At 45.1% G+C, this 18,285-nt stretch overlaps 1 pseudogene; it reads left to right on the top strand.

The window, feature by feature from the left end:
* The window catches only part of LOC114411156, a 198,289-nt pseudogene that overhangs the window by 141,254 nt on the left and 38,750 nt on the right, over nt 1-18,285 (top strand).

Below are 18,285 nucleotides of genomic sequence, written 5' to 3'. Positions count from 1 at the left end.
AAAAATTACTCTTCTAAGGCTTTTACTATGTTGTTAAGTAAATGAAGAGTAGAAAAGAAACTTAACCAAAAGTAAAAGTGGGAATTAAAATGCACAACGGAAATTAGAAGAGTAGGGAAGAAGGAGACAAACACACAAGAGTTTTTATACCGGTTCGCCAAAAACCCGTGCCTACATCCTGTCCCCAAGCGACCTGCGGTGCTTGAAATTTCTTTTCCAACCTTGTAAAAATCCTTTTACAACCAAAGATCCACAAGGGATGTACCATCCCTTGTTCTCTTTGAACAACCTAGTGGATGTACCCTCCATTAGAACTGATCCACAAGAGATGTACCCTCTCTTGTTCTCAGTCAAACCCAAGTAGATGTACCCTCTACTTGTACCACAAAGGATGTACCCTCCAATGTGTTAAGACAAAGTTCTCAGGCGGTTAAACCTTTGAAACTTTGTGAATGGGGATACAAAAGAATTCTCAGGCGGTTAGTCCTTTGAAATCTTTTGTATATGGGAAAGGGAAGAATCAAAAGAATTCTCAGACTGTGTCGTTTTGAATTCTTTGACAAGGGAGAAGGGAGACACAAAAGAATTCAGGCGGTTAGTCCTTTGTTCTTTTGGAAAAGGGAGAAGAGAGACACAAAAAGAATTCAGGCGGTTAGTCCTTGGCGAATTCTTTTTGGCAAAGGGAGAAGTGAATGAAAAGGATGAATAGCACAAGTTTTCAAGGTTTGGAAAACCAAAAAACATTGGAATGCTTTTGGCAAAAGGAAGAAGAAGTTCAAAGAGACTTCAAAATCAATGTGGAAAAATTTGCTTGAGTAAAGAATGAATTGGAAAAAGATAGATGATTTATTGCAAAACAAAGCGTTGCTTTTATAAACTCTTCATGTCTGGTCAAGAGAACCATTAGAAGAGTTATGACCATTTGAAAAACTTTAAATCAATTCGAAAAAGTCAAAAACTATTTGAAGAGTTACATCTTTTGATTTGTTCAGAAACTATCACTGGTAATCGATTCCAAAATTAGTGTAATCGATTACACAAAGCTTTTTTGTGAAAGGATGTGACTCTTCACATTTGAATTTGAATTTCAACATTCATACAAACTGGTAATCGATTACCAAATCATTGTAATCGATTACAACATTTTCAAATCAATTGGAACGTTGTAAATTCAGTTGAAAGCTTTTTGAAAACTATTTTTCTACTGGTAATCGATTACAATAATCTGGTAATCGATTACCAGAGAGTAAAAACTCTTTGTAAAAGGTTTTGAGAAAAATTTATGTGCTACTCAGTTTTTGAAAAAACTTTTTAATACTTATCTTGATTAAGTCTTCTCTTGATTCTTGAATCTTGATCTTGATTCTTGGAAGCTTGAATCTTGAAACTTGATTCTTGATTCTTGAAATCAAATTTCCTGTTGAACCTTGAAGTGTTCTTGATTCAATCTTGAACTCATTCTTTGATTCTTGAGATCATCATCTTTGCTATCATGAAGTGTTCTTGACCTTTGAGCTTTTTTTCATCACCTTTGTTATCATCAAAACTTCTTTGAATCAATCTTGATTCATCATAAATCTTGCTTCTACAAGATGGATACTGTTGCTTCAAGAATTTGATTTAGTCATCAAGGACAAGAAAGGTTCTGAAAATGTGGTAGCAGACCACCCATCCAGATTGGTGAATGAAGATGTCACTTCAAAAGAGGCTGAAATAAGAGATAAATTTCCTGATGAATCTTTGTTTTTGATCGCAAGGAGACCCTGGTTCACTGATATGGCTAATTTCAATGCGGAAGGTGTCATACCAAAAGATCTAAATTGGCAGCAGAGAAAGAGATTCTTCTATGATGCCCGAAACTACGTTTGGGATTATCCACACTTGTTCAAAGTAGGTGCAGATAATCTCCTTCGAAGATGTGTGACAAGCAAGAAGGCCAAGGGCATATTGTGGCATTGTCACAATTACGTTTGGCATTGTCACAAATCAGAGGACTACACGTCCTCACCTTCAGAGCACTGCACGTCCTCGCAATCAGAGGGTTGCACGCCCTCACCATCAGAGGACTACACGTCCTCGTCATCGGAGAGCTGCAAGCCCTCACCTTCAGAGGACTACACGTCCTTACCATCAGAGGACTGCACGTCCTCATCTTCAGAGGGCTGCACGCCCTTGCCTTCAGAGGGCTACACGCCTTCGCCTTTAGAGGACTACACATCCTCGCCTTCAGAGGACTACACGTCCTCCCCTTCATAGGACTACATGTCCTCACCTTCAGAGGACTACACGTCCTCACCTTCAAAGGACTACATGTCCTCCCTTTCAGAGGACTACACGTTATCACCTTTAGAGGGCTACATGCCCTCACCTTCAAAGGACTACACATCCTCGCCATCAGAGGGTCGCGTACCCTCACCTTCAGAGGACTACACATCCTCGCCATCAGAGGGTCGTGTACCCTCACCTTCAGAGGACTACATGTCCTCGCCTACAGAGGACAACTCGTCCTCCCCTTCAAAGGACTATATGTCCTCACCTTCAGAGGGCTACACGCCCTCGCCTTCAAAGGAGTACACGTCCTCGCCATCAGAGGGCTGCATGCCCTCACCTTTATAGGACTACATGTCCTCGCCTTCAGAGGACTGCACGTCCTCACCTTCAGACGACTACACATCCTCACATTCAGGGGACTGCACGTCCTCACCTTCAGAGGGTTGCATACTCTCGCCTTTAGAGAACTGCACGTCCTCGTATTCAAAGGGCTGCACGCCCTCACCTTCAAAGGACTAAACATCCTCGCCATCATAGCGCTTCACGCCCTCACCTTCAGAGGACTGCACGTCCTCCCCTTCAGTTGACTGCACGTTCTCACCTTCAGAGGGCTGCACGCCCTCGCCATCAGAGGGTTGCACGCCCTCGCCTTTAGAGGACTGCACATCCTTGCCATCAGAGGGTCGCGTACCCTCACCTTTAGAGGACTACATGTCTTCACCTTCATAGGACTACACGTCCTCGGCTTCAGAGGACTACTTGTTTTCACCTTTAGAGGACTACACGTCCTCGGCTTCAGAGGACTACACGTCCTCACCTTCAGAGGGCTGCACGCCCTCGCCTTCAGGGGACTACACATCCTCGCCATCAGAGGGTCGCGTACCCTCACTTTCAGAGGACTACACATCCTTGCCATCAGAGGGTCGCGTACCCTCACCTTTAGAGGACTACACATCCTCACCTTCAGAGGACTACATGTCTCGCCTTCAGAGGACTACACGCCCTCGCCTTCAGAGGGCCACACGCCCTCGCCTCCAGAGGACTACACGTCCTCGCCTTTAGAGGGATGCACGCCCTCGCCTTCAAAGGACTACATGTCCTCGCCATCAGAGGGCTACACGCCCTCACCTTCAGAGGACTACACATCCTCACATTCAGGGGACTGCACGTCCTCACCTTCAGAGGACTGCACGTCCTCACCTTCAGAGGGTTGCATACTCTCGCCTTTAGAGAACTGCACGTCCTCGTATTCAAAGGGCTGCACGCCCTCACCTTCAAAGGACTAAACATCCTCGCCATCATAGCGCTTCACGCCCTCACCTTCAGAGGACTGCACGTCCTCCCCTTCAGTTGACTGCACGTTCTCACCTTCAGAGGGCTGCACGCCCTCGCCATCAGAGGGTTGCACGCCCTCGCCTTCAGAGGACTGCACGTCCTTGCCTTCAGAAGGCTGCAAGCCCTCGCCTTCAAAGGTCGACACGTCCTTAACTTCAGAGGGCTGCATGCCCTCGCCTTTAGAGGGCTACGCGTCCTCACTTTTAGTGGGCTCCATATCCACACCTTAAGAGAATTTAAGGTCCTCTGGTGTTAAATGCTTAACCGAGACTTGCGCTCCCGGTTAAGGGGCCAGTAGTTTCCTTTTAGTGGCACTATGCATACTAGGGCAAGATTTCACTCGTGCCGCTACAAAGAGACGAGTGCGGATCATGCACACCAACGTGACCACTCTTACATAGATATGGATGACGTTGCTACTTAGCAACATTCTACCCAGCAACCACAAATACTGATATCCCCCTACGGAAGTATCAGTTGGTCTGTGCCATCATGAAATAGGTGAGTATGCACGTGTCTCAATTGATTTCTGATGTCATCCACTATTTGAAGGGATCGCGCCCACAAGACACCCAGTGGACCCGGAGGAGCCCAACAGGGCCCTGGGGTTTCCAGCTCGGATTACGGGACTTTGTCAATTCTATGGTTTGCCCATTGCCCCCAACAAGGTCATCAGGCCCCCTATTAACTGGGCTTTCATCAAGAAGTACTGCGCCCCCAGGCAGGCGTAGAGCGAGACAACACAACAGTCTAGGGATGGCCGGTAGGGGGCAATAGACGCACCGTCGCCACCTCTAGAGCCCCCCAGCTCATCTACAAAGGCTGGAGCGTTGCCTACGACCCATGGCCAACCAGCAGGCGACCAAGACCAAAGCCAAAGGTAAGCAAAAGTATTAGGTCCATGACCGACAAGTCATCACACGTCCAGCTCAAAGACGTTAAAGAAGAACTACTAGGTGGCAACCTAGTAACTTTTAAATCTCTGCTTGTTATTTGATCACCTTTGTTTCTCAAGTCATAGTAGGATGCACCTGGTTGCTCATGATCCTAGGAATTTAAATAAAACAAGCACAAGCTCGGAAGGTAGCCACACCTTACAAAATATATGTATGTGGTTTAGGTAGCAAAAATACCTTAGATATGCATGTATGTAATTTAGGTAGCAAACAAATACCTCACAAAATATATATATATATATATGTATGTTTAGGTAGCAAGATACCTTGGATATGCATGTATATAGCAAAAATACCTCACAAAACATATATATGTATGTTTAGGTAGCAAGATACCTTGGATATGCATGTATATAGCAAAAATACCTCACAAAAATATACAGATGTTTAGGTAGCAAAATACCTCATGAAAAGAAAAAACAAAATCAAACAAGAACAAAAAATATATCTTTCGGCTGAAAAAGCCAGCATGCTTTTTAAAAGAAATAACTTCCAACTTTTCTTTTGAAAAAGATTCACTGATCATAACACCAGTTTTTGAAAAAAATGTGTATGCACCTGAAGGGTGAATGCTGCGAAAATTTCCTGAAACCCCCAAAATGGGCTCGGATGAATGCATGAATTGATAAAGGAGCATATTTTGGAAACATTGGGTTGACTTAAGTAGGGAAAATGAATCATGAGCCCTAGTGTCACATGACAATAAAAACTTGATGCTTGAGTGTCCACATGGGTGCATGCATGACCAGTTTTGCATAAAATTTCCAAATCATCAGTGTTGCATGTGTATCATGAAAATAATGTGGGACATCCCCTTTATCCCTGAACCACTGGCCCAACCAACACTCTGACATATATCATGTCCAGCCGTTCAACAAGCCTTGAGCCAAAATCCCAACTTACCATAAACCTTGACCAAGGGTGAGAATGTCCATCCTTGCCCTCGGAAGAAAACAAAAAAAAAGTTCCCGATCAAATATCGGAAGAAAGCAAAGGAAGAAAATTCCCAATCAAGATTGGAAGAAAGCAAAAAAAAGAAAGAAAAATTCCCGATCATAGATCGAAAGAAAACAAAATATACAGAAAGGTCTTTGGACCAGACAATATCTGAACAATACAGAATTGTCACAAGTAAACAAGAAAAGAAAGAAAACCACGACTTGAAGTGGTCCTCTCCCTTTGATTGCCAACCAAAGTCCTATGCACTAGCGACTTTCTCGCCCCGCACTAAACAAAAACACAAAAGGTAAAGGCCCAAACACTCAGAGCCAAATTCCCCACCAAAAAACACCATTCCCAAGAAAAAGTCCTATTGATCCATGATCACGCATGCAATCTTTGATTTGATAGGAAATGATTTGGAAAATCAAGTCATGACATATCTATGGTTCAAAATTAGGATGAAACACTTACCTGTGTGAGATTGATACACTTTGAGTGATTTTCATCTATTTTGTTGGACCCAGTGTTTCCTCTAAATAATCTCATTTATGGTTATGAGAAAATTTCATCAGCATACTCTCCTTCCCCAATAGACACATTGTTTTTCGTAAAAAAAAAATTATGTTGCTCTGATCAATTGGGAGTTTTGTTTCTTTACTAAAGCATGTTCGCATTTTAGTTAAAGAACACTGAGACTATTTTTGTCTCACTTTTGAAAGAACTGTGTAGGTCTGAGTTCCTCATCACAAATTGAGGATACGTAGGAGCAAGAGTCTCGCTTTTGTCGACCGCCCCACACTTTCTATTATCGTGTCCTGTGAAGTCAGGTGACGAACGGAGATACCCAAGTGGTTATCCGAACACAGACAATTTCAGTTAATACTAACCCGTGAAGTTAGGTGGCAGGCGGAGATACCCAAGTGGTTATCCGTATAAACACTATTTCCCTATCCGTAAGACTCAAAGCACGATAGCATGCAGAGACTAACGTCGTCTTCTGCATCCTTTATCAATCACGGCCAACGAGCCCGTCGACACGCAGAGATTTACGTCTTCATCCGTGCTTGCTGTCATCTTGACCTATGAAGTCTAGTGACATACGGAGACACCCCGAGTGGTTATCCGTACACAGACAATTTCTGTTAATAATAACCCATGAAGTTAGGTGGCAGGCGGAAATACCCAAGTGGTTATCCGTATAAGCACTCTTTCGCTATCCGTAAGACTCAAAGCACGATAAAATGCAGAGACTAACGTCGTCTTTTGCATCCGTTATCAATCGCGGCCAACGAGCCCGTTGACACACAGAGATTTACGTCGTCATCCACGCTTTCTGTCATCCTGACTTATGAAGTCTAGTGACGTAAGGAGATACCCCGAGTCGTTATCCGTACACAGACAATTTTTGTTAATACTAACCTGTGAAGTTAGGTCGCAGGCAGAGATACCAAGTAGTTATCCGGATAAACACTCTTTCGCTATCAGTAAGACTCAAAGCACGATACCATGCAGAGACTAACATCGTCTTCTGTACCCTTTGTCAATCGCGGCCAACGAGCTCGTTGACACGAGAAGATTTACGTCGTCTTCCGCGCTTTCTGTCATCTTAACCCGTAAAGTCAGGTAAAGTATGGATATACCCCGAGTGGTTATCCGTACAAAGACAACTTCTGTTAATGCTAACCCGTAAAGTTAGGTGGCCAGCAGAGATACCCAAGTGGTTACCCGTATATACACTCTTTAGTTATCCGTAAGACTCAAAGCATGATAGCTTGCAGAGACTAACGTCGTCTTCTACACCCTTTGTCAATCACGGCCAACAAACCCATTGACACGCGGATATTTACGTCGTCCTTCGCACTTTCAGTCATCCTGACCCATGAAGTTTGGTGACGTACGGAGTCACCCCGAGTGATTATCCATACACAGACGATTTCTTTTAATACCAACCCATGAAGTTAGGTGGCAGGCGGAGATACCCAAGTGGTTATCCGTATAAACTCTCTTTCGCTATTCGTAAGACTCAAAGCACGATAAAATGGAAACACTAACGTCGTCTCCTGCACCCTTTGTCAATCGCGGCCAACGGACCTGTTGACACGCGGAGATTTACGTCGTCTTTCGCACTTTCAGTCATCCTGACCCGTGAAGTTTGGTGACGTAGGGAGACACCCTGAGTGATTATCCATACACAGACGATTTCTTTTAATACTAACCCGTGAAGTAACGTGGCAAGCGGAGATACGCAAGTGGTTATCCGTATAAACACTCTTTCGCTATCCGTAAGACTCAAAGCATGATAAAATGCAGACACTAGCGTCGTCTTTAGCACCCTATTTCAATCGCGACCAACGAGCCCGTTGACACGGGGATCTTTACGTCGTCATCCGCACTAACTGTCATCCTCAACTATGAAGTCTAGTGACGTACGGAGATACCCCGAGTAGTTATCCGTACACAGACAATTTTTGTTAATACTAACCCGTGAAGTTAGGTGGCAGGCGAACATACCCAAGTGGTTATCCGTATAAACACTCTTTCGCTATCCTTAAGACTCAAACCACGACAAAATGCAGAGACTAAGGTCATCTTCTACACACTTTGTCAATCGCAGCCAATGAGCCCGTTGACACGCGGAGATTTGCATCGTCATCCGCATTTTAAGTCATCCTGACCTATGAAGCCTAGTGACGTACGGAGATACCCTGAGTGGTTATCCGTACAAAGACAATTTCTCTTAATATTAACCCGTAGAGTTAGGTGGCAGGCGAAGATACCCAAGTGGTTATCCGTATAAACACTCTTTCGCTATCCGTAAGACTCAAAGCACGATAGCATGCAGAGACTAACGTCGTCTTCTGCACCCTTTGTCAATCGCGGCCAACGAGCTCGTTAAGACACGGAGATTTACGTCGTCATCCGCACTTTCTATCATGCTATCCCGTGAAGTCAGGTGACGTACGGAGATACCCCGATTGTTTATTCGTACACAGACAATTTTTTTTAATACTAACCCGTGAAGTTAGGTTGCAGGCGGAGATACCCAAGTGGTTATTCGTATAAATACTTTTTCACTATCCGTAAGACTCAAAGCACGATAGCATGCAGAGACTAACGTTGTCTTCTGCACCCTTTGTCAATCGCGGAAAACGAGCCTGTTGACATGCGGTGATTTACGTCGTCATCCGCGCTTGCTGTCATCCTAACCTATGAAGCCTGGTGACGTACGGAGATACCCCAAGTGTTTATCCATACACCGACAATTTTTTTAACACTAACCCGTGAAGTTAGGTGGCAGGCAAAGATACCCAAGTGGTTATCCATCCAAACACTCTTTCACTATCCGTAAGACTCAAAGCACGATAGCATGCAGAGACTAACACCGTCTTCTGTAGCCTTTGTCAATCGCGGCCAACGAGCCCATTGAGACACGGAGATTTACGTCGTCATCCGCGCTTTCTATCATGCTATCCCGTGAAGTCAGGTGGCGTACGGAGATACCCCGAGTGTTTATTCGTACACAGACAATTTTTTTTAATACTAACCCGTGAAGTTAGGTTGCAGGCGGAGATACCCAAGTGGTTATTCGTATAAACACTTTTTCGCTATCCGTAAGACTCAAAGCACGATAGCATGCAGAGACTAACATTGTGTTCTGCACCCTTTGTCAATCGCGGAAAACGAGCCTGTTGACACGTGGTGATTTACGTCGTCATCCGCGCTTGCTGTCATCCTAACCTATGAAGTCTGGTGACGTACAGAGATACCCCGAGTGTTTATCCATACACCGACAATTTTTTTAATACTAACCCGTGAAGTTCGGTGGCAGGCAAAGATACCCAAGTGGTTATCCGTGTAAACACTATTTCACTATCCGTAAGACTCAAAGCACGATAGCATGCGGAGACAATCGTCGTCTTCTGCATGCTTTGTCAATCGCGACCAACGAGCCCGTTGGCACGTCGAGATTTACGTCATCCTCCGTGGTTTCTGTCAGCCAGACCCGTGAAGGCAGGTGATGTACGGAGATACCCCAAGTGGTTATCCGTACACAGACAATTTCTATTAATCCTAACCCGTGTAGTTGGGTGGCGAGCGAAGATACCCCAAGTGGTTATCCGTATAAATCTCGTTTGCTATTCGTAACACTCAAAGCAGGATAGCAAGCAGAGACTAACGTCAACTTCTGCATCCTTTGTCAATCAAGGCCAATGGGCCCGATGACACGCCAAGATTTACGTCGTCTTCCGCACTTTCTATCATGCTGTCCCGTGAAGTCAGGTGACGTACGGAGATACCCCAAGTGTTTATCCATACACCGATAATTTTTTTAATACTAAGCCGTGAAGTTAGGTGGCAGGCAAAGATACCCAAGTGGTTATCCACGCCATCCTCTGTGCTTTTTGCCAGCCAGACCCGTGAAGGAAGGTGATGTATGAAGATAACCGGAGTGGTTATCCGTACACAGAGAATTTCTGTTAATCTTATCCCGTGTGGTTGGGTCGGCAGGCGGAGATACCCCAAGTGGTTATCCGTATAAGTCTCGTTTGCTATTCGTAACACTCAAAGCAGGATAGCAAGTAGAGACTAACATCGTCTTCTGCATCCTCTGTCAATCAAGGCCAACGAGTCCGTTGACTCGCGAAGATTTACGTCATCTTCCGCGCTTTCTATCATGCTATCCCGTGAAGTCAAGTGACCTACGGAGATACCCCAAGTGTTTATCCGTTCAAAGACAATTTCTGTTAATATTAACCCGTAAAGTTAGGTGGCAGGCGGAGATACCCAAGTGGTTATCCGTATAAACACTCTTTCGCTATCCGTAAGACTCAAAGCCCGATAACATGCAGAGACTAACGTTGTCTTCTGCACCCTTTGTCAATTGCGGCCAACGAGCCCGTTGACATGCGGAGATTTACATCGTCATACGCGCTTGCTGTCATCCTAACCTATGAAGTCTGGTGACGTACGGAGATACCCCGAGTGGTTATCCGTACAAAGAAAATTTCTATTAATACTAACCCGTGAAGTTATGTGGCAGGTTGAGATACCCAACTTGTTATCCGTAGAAACACTCTTCCGCTATTCGTAACACTCAAAGCACGATAAAATGCAGAGACTAACGTCTTCTTCTGCACCGTTTGTCAATCACGGCCAATGAGCCTGTTGGCACACAGAGATTTACGTCCTCTTTCGCGCTTTCTGTCATCCTGACTCGTGAAGTCTAGTGACATACGGAGATACCCCGAGTGATTATCTATACACAGACAATTTCTTTTAATACTAACCCGTGATGTTAGGTGGCAGGCGGAGATACCCAAGTGGTTATCTGCATAAACACTCTTTCGTAATCCGTAAGACACAAAGCATGATAAAATGCAGAGACTAACGTCGTCTTCTGCGCCCTTTGTCAATCGCGGCCAATGGGCCCAATGACACGCGGAGATTTACGTCGTCTTTCGCGCTTTCTGTCATCCCGACCCATGAAGTCAGGTGACGTATGGAGATACCCTGAGTGATTATCTATACACAGACAATTTCTTTTAATACTAACCTGTGATGTTAGGTGGAAGGCGAAGATACCCAAGTGGTTATCCGTATAAACACTCTTTCCCAATCCGTAAGACTCAAAGCACGATAAAATGCAGAGACTGACGTCGTTCTCTACACCCTTTGTCAATAGCGGCCAATGAGCCCATTGACACGCTGAGATTTACATCGTCTTTCGCGCTTTGTGTCATCCCGACCCGTGAAGTCTGGTGAGGTACGGAGAAACCCCGAGTTATTATCCATACACATATAATTTTTTTAATACGAACCCGCGAAGTTAGCTGGGAGGCAGAGATACCCAAGTGGTTATTCGTATTAACACTCTTTCGCCATCCGTAAGACTCAAAGCACGATAGAATGCAGAGACTAACGTCATCTTCTGCACCCTTTGACAATCGCGGCCAACGAGCCCATTGACACGCGAAGATTTACGTCGTCTTCCGCGCTTTCTATCATCCTGACCCGTGAAGTCAGGTGACATTCGGAGATACCCCGAGTGTTTATCCATACAAAGACAATTTCTTTTAATGCTACCTCCTGAATTTAGGTGGCAGGCAGAGATACCTAAGTGGTTATCTGTATAAACACTCTTTCGTTATCCGTAAGACTCAAAGCACGATAGCGTGCAGACACTAACGTCGTCTTCTGCACCCTTTGTCAATCGCGGCCAACGAGCCCATTGACACGCGGAGATTTACGTTGTCATCCGAGCTTGCCGTTATCCTGACCTATTAAGTCTGGTGACGTACTGAGATACCCCGAGTGGTTATCCGTACAAATACAATTTCTATTAATACTAACCCGTGAAGTTAGGTGGCAGGCTGAGATACCTAAGTGGTTATCTGTATAAACACTATTTCGCTATTCGTAAGACTCAAAGCACGATAGCGTGCAGAGACTAACGTCGTCTTCTGCACCCTTTGTCAATAGCGGCCATTGAGCCCTTTGACACGTGGAGATTTACGTCGTCTTTCGTGCTTTCTGTCATCCCGACCCGTGAAGTCTGGTGACGTACGGAGATACCCCGAGTGATTATCTATACACAGACAATTTCTTTTAATACTAACCCATGAAGTTAGGTGGCAGGCGGAGATACCCAAGTGGTTATCCGAATAAACACTCTTTCCCTATCCGTAAGACTCAAAGCACGATAAAATGCAGAGACTGACGTCGTCTTCTACACCCTTTGTCATTAGAAGCCAATGGGCCCAATGACACGCGGAGATTTACGTCGTCTTTCGCGCTTTCTGTCATCCCGACCCATGAAGTCAGGTGACGTATGGAGATACCCTGAGTGATTATCTATACACAGACAATTTCTTTTAATACTAACCTGTGATGTTAGGTGGAAGGCGAAGATACCCAAGTGGTTATCCGTATAAACACTCTTTCCCAATCCGTAAGACTCAAAGCACGATAAAATGCAGAGACTGACGTCGTTCTCTACACCCTTTGTCAATAGCGGCCAATGAGCCCATTGACACGCTGAGATTTACATCGTCTTTCGCGCTTTGTGTCATCCCGACCCGTGAAGTCTGGTGAGGTACGGAGAAACCCCGAGTTATTATCCATACACATATAATTTTTTTAATACGAACCCGCGAAGTTAGCTGGGAGGCAGAGATACCCAAGTGGTTATTCGTATTAACACTCTTTCGCCATCCGTAAGACTCAAAGCACGATAGAATGCAGAGACTAACGTCATCTTCTGCACCCTTTGACAATCGCGGCCAACGAGCCCATTGACACGCGAAGATTTACGTCGTCTTCCGCGCTTTCTATCATCCTGACCCGTGAAGTCAGGTGACATTCGGAGATACCCCGAGTGTTTATCCATACAAAGACAATTTCTTTTAATGCTACCTCCTGAATTTAGGTGGCAGGCAGAGATACCTAAGTGGTTATCTGTATAAACACTCTTTCGTTATCCGTAAGACTCAAAGCACGATAGCGTGCAGACACTAACGTCGTCTTCTGCACCCTTTGTCAATCGCGGCCAACGAGCCCATTGACACGCGGAGATTTACGTTGTCATCCGAGCTTGCCGTTATCCTGACCTATTAAGTCTGGTGACGTACTGAGATACCCCGAGTGGTTATCCGTACAAATACAATTTCTATTAATACTAACCCGTGAAGTTAGGTGGCAGGCTGAGATACCTAAGTGGTTATCTGTATAAACACTATTTCGCTATTCGTAAGACTCAAAGCACGATAGCGTGCAGAGACTAACGTCGTCTTCTGCACCCTTTGTCAATAGCGGCCATTGAGCCCTTTGACACGTGGAGATTTACGTCGTCTTTCGTGCTTTCTGTCATCCCGACCCGTGAAGTCTGGTGACGTACGGAGATACCCCGAGTGATTATCTATACACAGACAATCTCTTTTAATACTAACCCATGAAGTAACGTGGCAGGCGGAGATACCCAAGCAGTTATCCGTATAAACACTATTTCCCTATCCGTAAGACTCAAAGCACGATAAAATGCAGAGACTGACGTCGTCTTCTACACCCTTTGTCATTAGAAGCCAATGAGCCCATTAACACGCTGAGATTTACATTGTCTTCCGCACTTTCTCTCATCCCGACCCGTGAAGTCTGGTGACGTACGGAGATACCCTGAGTGATTATCCATACACAGACAATTTCTTTTAATACTAACCCGTGAAGTTAGGTGGCAGGCGGAGATACCCAAGTGATTATCCGTATAAACACTATTTCCCTATCCGTAAGACTCAAAGCACGATAGCATGCAGAGACTAACGTCGTCTTCTGCATCCTTTATCAATCACGGCCAACGAGCCCGTCGACACGCAGAGATTTACGTCTTCATCCGTGCTTGCTGTCATCTTGACCTATGAAGTCTAGTGACATACGGAGACACCCCGAGTCGTTATCCGTACACAGACAATTTCTGTTAATACTAACCCGTGAAGTTAGGTGGCAGGCGGAAATACCCAAGTGGTTATCCGTATAAACACTCTTTCGCTATCCGTAAGACTCAAAGCACGATAAAATGCAGAGACTAGCGTCGTCTTCTGCACCCTTTGTCAATCGCGGCCATTGAGCCCTTTGACACGCAAAGATTTACGTCGTCTTTCGTGCTTTCTGTTATTCTGACCTGTGAAGTCTAGTGACTTATGGACATACCCCGAGTGATAATCTATACACAGGCAATTTCTTTTAATACTAACCCATGAAGTTATGTGGTAGGCAAAGATACCCAAGTGGTTATCCATATAAACACTCTTTCACTATCCGTAAGACTCAAAGCATGATAGCATGCAGAGACAATCGTTGTCTTCTGCACCCTTTGTCAATCGCGACCAACGAGCTCGTGGACACATGGAGATTTACGTCATCCTCCGTGCTTTCTGTCAGCCAGACCCGTGAAGGCAGGTGATGTACGAAGATAACCCGAGTGGTTATCCGTACACAGACAATTTCTGTTAATCCTATCCCGTGTAGTTGTGTGGCAGGCGGAGATACCCCAAGTGGTTATTCGTATAAGTCTCGTTTGCTATTCGTAACACTCAAAGCAGGATAGCAAGCAGAGACTAACGTCGTCTTCTGCATCCTTTGTCAATCAAGGCCAACGAGCCCGTTGACACGCGAAGATTTGCATCGTCTTCCGCGCTTTCTATCATGCTATCCCGTGAAGTCAGGTGACGTGCGGAGATACCCCAAGTGTTTATCCGTTCAAAGACAATTTCTGTTAATATTAACCCGTAAAGTTAGGTGGCAGGCAGAGATACCCAAGTGGTTATCCGTATAAACACTCTTTCGCTATCCGTAAGACTCAAAGCACGATAACATGACGAGACGAACGTTGTCTTCTGCACCCTTTGTCAATTGCAGCCAACGAGCCCGTTGACACGCGGAGATTTACATCGTCATCCGCGCTTGCTGTAATCCTGACCTATGAATTCTGATGACGTACGGAGATACCCCGAGTGGTTATCCGTACAAAGACAATTTCTATTAATACTAACCCGTGAAGTTGGGTGGCAGGCTAAGAGACCCAAGTGGTTATCCGTATAAACACTCTTTCGCTATTCGTAACTCTCAAAGCACGATAAAATGTAGAGACTAACTTCTTCGTCTCCACCCTTTGTAAATCGCGGCCAATGAGCCCGTTGACACCATGAGATTTACTTCGTCTTTCGCGCTTTCTGTCATCCTGACCCGTGAAGTCTAGTGACGTACGGAGATCCCCGAGTGATTATCTATACACAGACAATTTCTTTTAATACTAAGCCGTGATGTTAGGTGGCAAGCGGAGATACCCAAGTGGTTATCCGTATAAACACTCTTTCGCAATTCGTTAGACTCAAAGCATGATAAAATGCAGAGACTAACATCGTCATATGCAGCCTTTGTCAATCGCGGCCAATGAGCCCGTTGACACGCTGAGATTTACATGGTCTTTCGCGCTTTCTCTCATCCCGACCCGTGAAGTCTGGTGACGTACGGAGATACCCCGAGTGGTTATTCGTACACAGACAATTTTTTTAATACTAACCCGTGAAGTTAGGTGGCAGGTGGAGATACCCAAGTGGTTATTCGTATTAACATTCTTTCGCTATCTGTAAGACTCAAAGCACAATAGCATGCAGAGACTAACGTCATCTTCTGCACCCTTTGTCAATCGCGGCCAACGAGCCCATTAATACTTGAAGATTTACGTCGTCTTCCGCGCTTTCTGTCATCCTGACCCGTGAAGTCAGGTGACATTCGGAGATACCCCGAGTGTTTATGAGTACAAAGACAATTTCAGTTAATGCTACCCCGTGAAGTTAGGTGGCAGGCAGAGATACCTAAGTGGATATCTGTATAAACACTATTTCGCTATCCGTAAGACTCAAAGCACAATAGAGTGCAGAGACTAACGTCGTCTTCTGCACCCTTTATCAATCGCGGCCAATGAGCCCGTTGACACGCGGAGATTTACATCGTCTTTCGCGCTTTCTGTCATCCTGACCCGTGAAGTCTAGTGACGTACGGAGATACCCCGAGTGATTATCTATACACAGACAATTTCTTTTAATACTAACCCATGAAGTTAGGTGGCAGGCGGAGATACACAAGTGGTTATCCGTATAAACACTCTTTCCGTATTCGTAAGACTCAAAGCACGATAAAATGCAGAAACTAACGTCGTCTTCTACACTCTTTGTCAATTGCGGCCAATGAGCCCATTGACACGCTGAGATTTACATCGTCTTCTGCGCTTTCACTCATCCTGACCTGTGAAGTCTGGTGACGTACGGAGATACCCCAAGTGTTTATCCATACACCGACAATTTTTTTAATACATACCCGTGAAGTTAGGTGGCAGGCAAAGATACCCAAGTGGTTATCTGTATAAACACTCTTTCACTATCCGTAAGACTCAAAGCACGATAGGGTGCAGAGACAATTGTCGTCTTCTGCACCCTTTGACAATCGCGACCAACGAGCCCGTTGACATGTGGAGATTTACGTCATCCTTCGTGCTTTTAGTCAGCCAGACCCGTGAAGGCTGGTGATTTACGGAGATAACCCGAGTGGTTATCCGTATACAGACAATTTCTGTTAATCCTAACCCATGTAGTTGGGTGGCAGGCGGAGATACCCCAAGTGGTTATCCGTATAAGTCTTGTTTGCTATTCGTAACACTCAAAGCAGGATAGCTAGCAGAGACTAACGTCGTCTTCTGCATCCTTTGTCAATCAAGGCCAACGAGCCCGTTGACACGCAAAGATTTACGTCGTCTTCCGCGCTTTCTATCATGCTATCCCGTGAATTCAGGTGACGTACAGAGATACTCGAGTGTTTATCCGTTCAAAGACAATTTCTGCTAATATTAACCCGTAAAGTTAGCTGGCAGGCAAAGATACCCAAGTGGTTATCCGTATAAACACTCTTTCGCTATCCGTAAGACTCAAAGCACGATAGCATGCAGAGACTAACGTCGTCTTCTGCATCCTTGGTCAATCAAGGCCCACGAGCCCGTTGACACGCGAAGATTTACGTCGTCTTCTGCGCTTTCTCTCATGCTATCCCATGAAGTCAGGTGACCTACGGAGATACCCCGAGTGTTTATCCGTTCAAAGACAATTTCTGTTAATATTAACCCGTAAAGTTAGGTGACAGGCGGAGATACCCAAGTGGTTATCTGTATAAACACTCTTTCGCTATCCGTAAGACTTAAAGCACGATAGCATGGAGAGACTAACGTCATCTTCTGCACCCTTTGTCAATCGCGGCCAATGAGCCCGTTGAGACGCGGAGATTAACATCGTCTTTCACATTTTCTGTCATCCAGACCCGTGAAGTCTAGTGACATACGGAGATACCTCGAGTGATTATCTATACACAGACAATTTCTTTTAATACTAACCCGTGAAGTTAGGTAGCAGGCGAGGATACCCAAGTGGTTATCCGTATAAACACTATTTTTCTATCAGTAAGACTCAAAGAACAATAAAATGTAGAGACAAACGTCGTCTTCTGCACCCTTTGTCAATCGCGGCCATTGAGCCCATTGACACGCTGAGATTTACATATTCTTCTGTGCTTTCTCTCATCCCGACCCGTGAAGTCTGGTGACATACGGAGATACCCTGAGTGTTTATCCATACAAAGACAATTATTTTAACACTAACCCATGAAGTTAGGAGGCAGGCGGAGATACCCAAGTGGTTATTCGTATTAACACTCTTTTGCTATCCGTAAGACTCAAAGCTCGATAGCATGCAGAGACTAACGTCATCTTCTGCACCCTTTGTCAGTCGCGGCCAACGAGCCTATTGACACGTGAAGATTTACGTCGTCTTCCGCGCTTTCGGTCATCCTGACCCGTGAAGTCAAGTGACATTCGGAGATACCCCGAGTGTTTATCCGTGCAAAGACAATTTCTATTAATGCTATCCGTGAAGTTAGGTGGCAGGCAGAGATACCTAAGTGGTTATCTGTATAAACACTCTTTCGCTATCCGTAAGACTCAAAGCACAATAGAGTGCAGAGACTAACGTCGTCTTCTGCACCCTTTATCAATCGCGGCCAATGAGCCCGTTGACACGCGGAGATTTACATCGTCTTTCGCGCTTTCTCTCATCCCGACCCGTGAAGTCTGGTGACGTACGGAGATACCCCGAGTGGTTATTCGTACACAGACAATTTTTTTAATACTAACCCGTGAAGTTAGGTGGCAGGTGGAGATACCCAAGTGGTTATTCGTATTAACATT

Source organism: Glycine soja, chromosome 5 (genome assembly GCF_004193775.1).
Source record: "Glycine soja cultivar W05 chromosome 5, ASM419377v2, whole genome shotgun sequence".
Classification (NCBI taxonomy): Eukaryota; Viridiplantae; Streptophyta; class Magnoliopsida; order Fabales; family Fabaceae; genus Glycine; species Glycine soja.
Note: the sequence above shows the minus strand (reverse complement) of the source record. Positions and strands in the feature narration are given on the sequence as shown.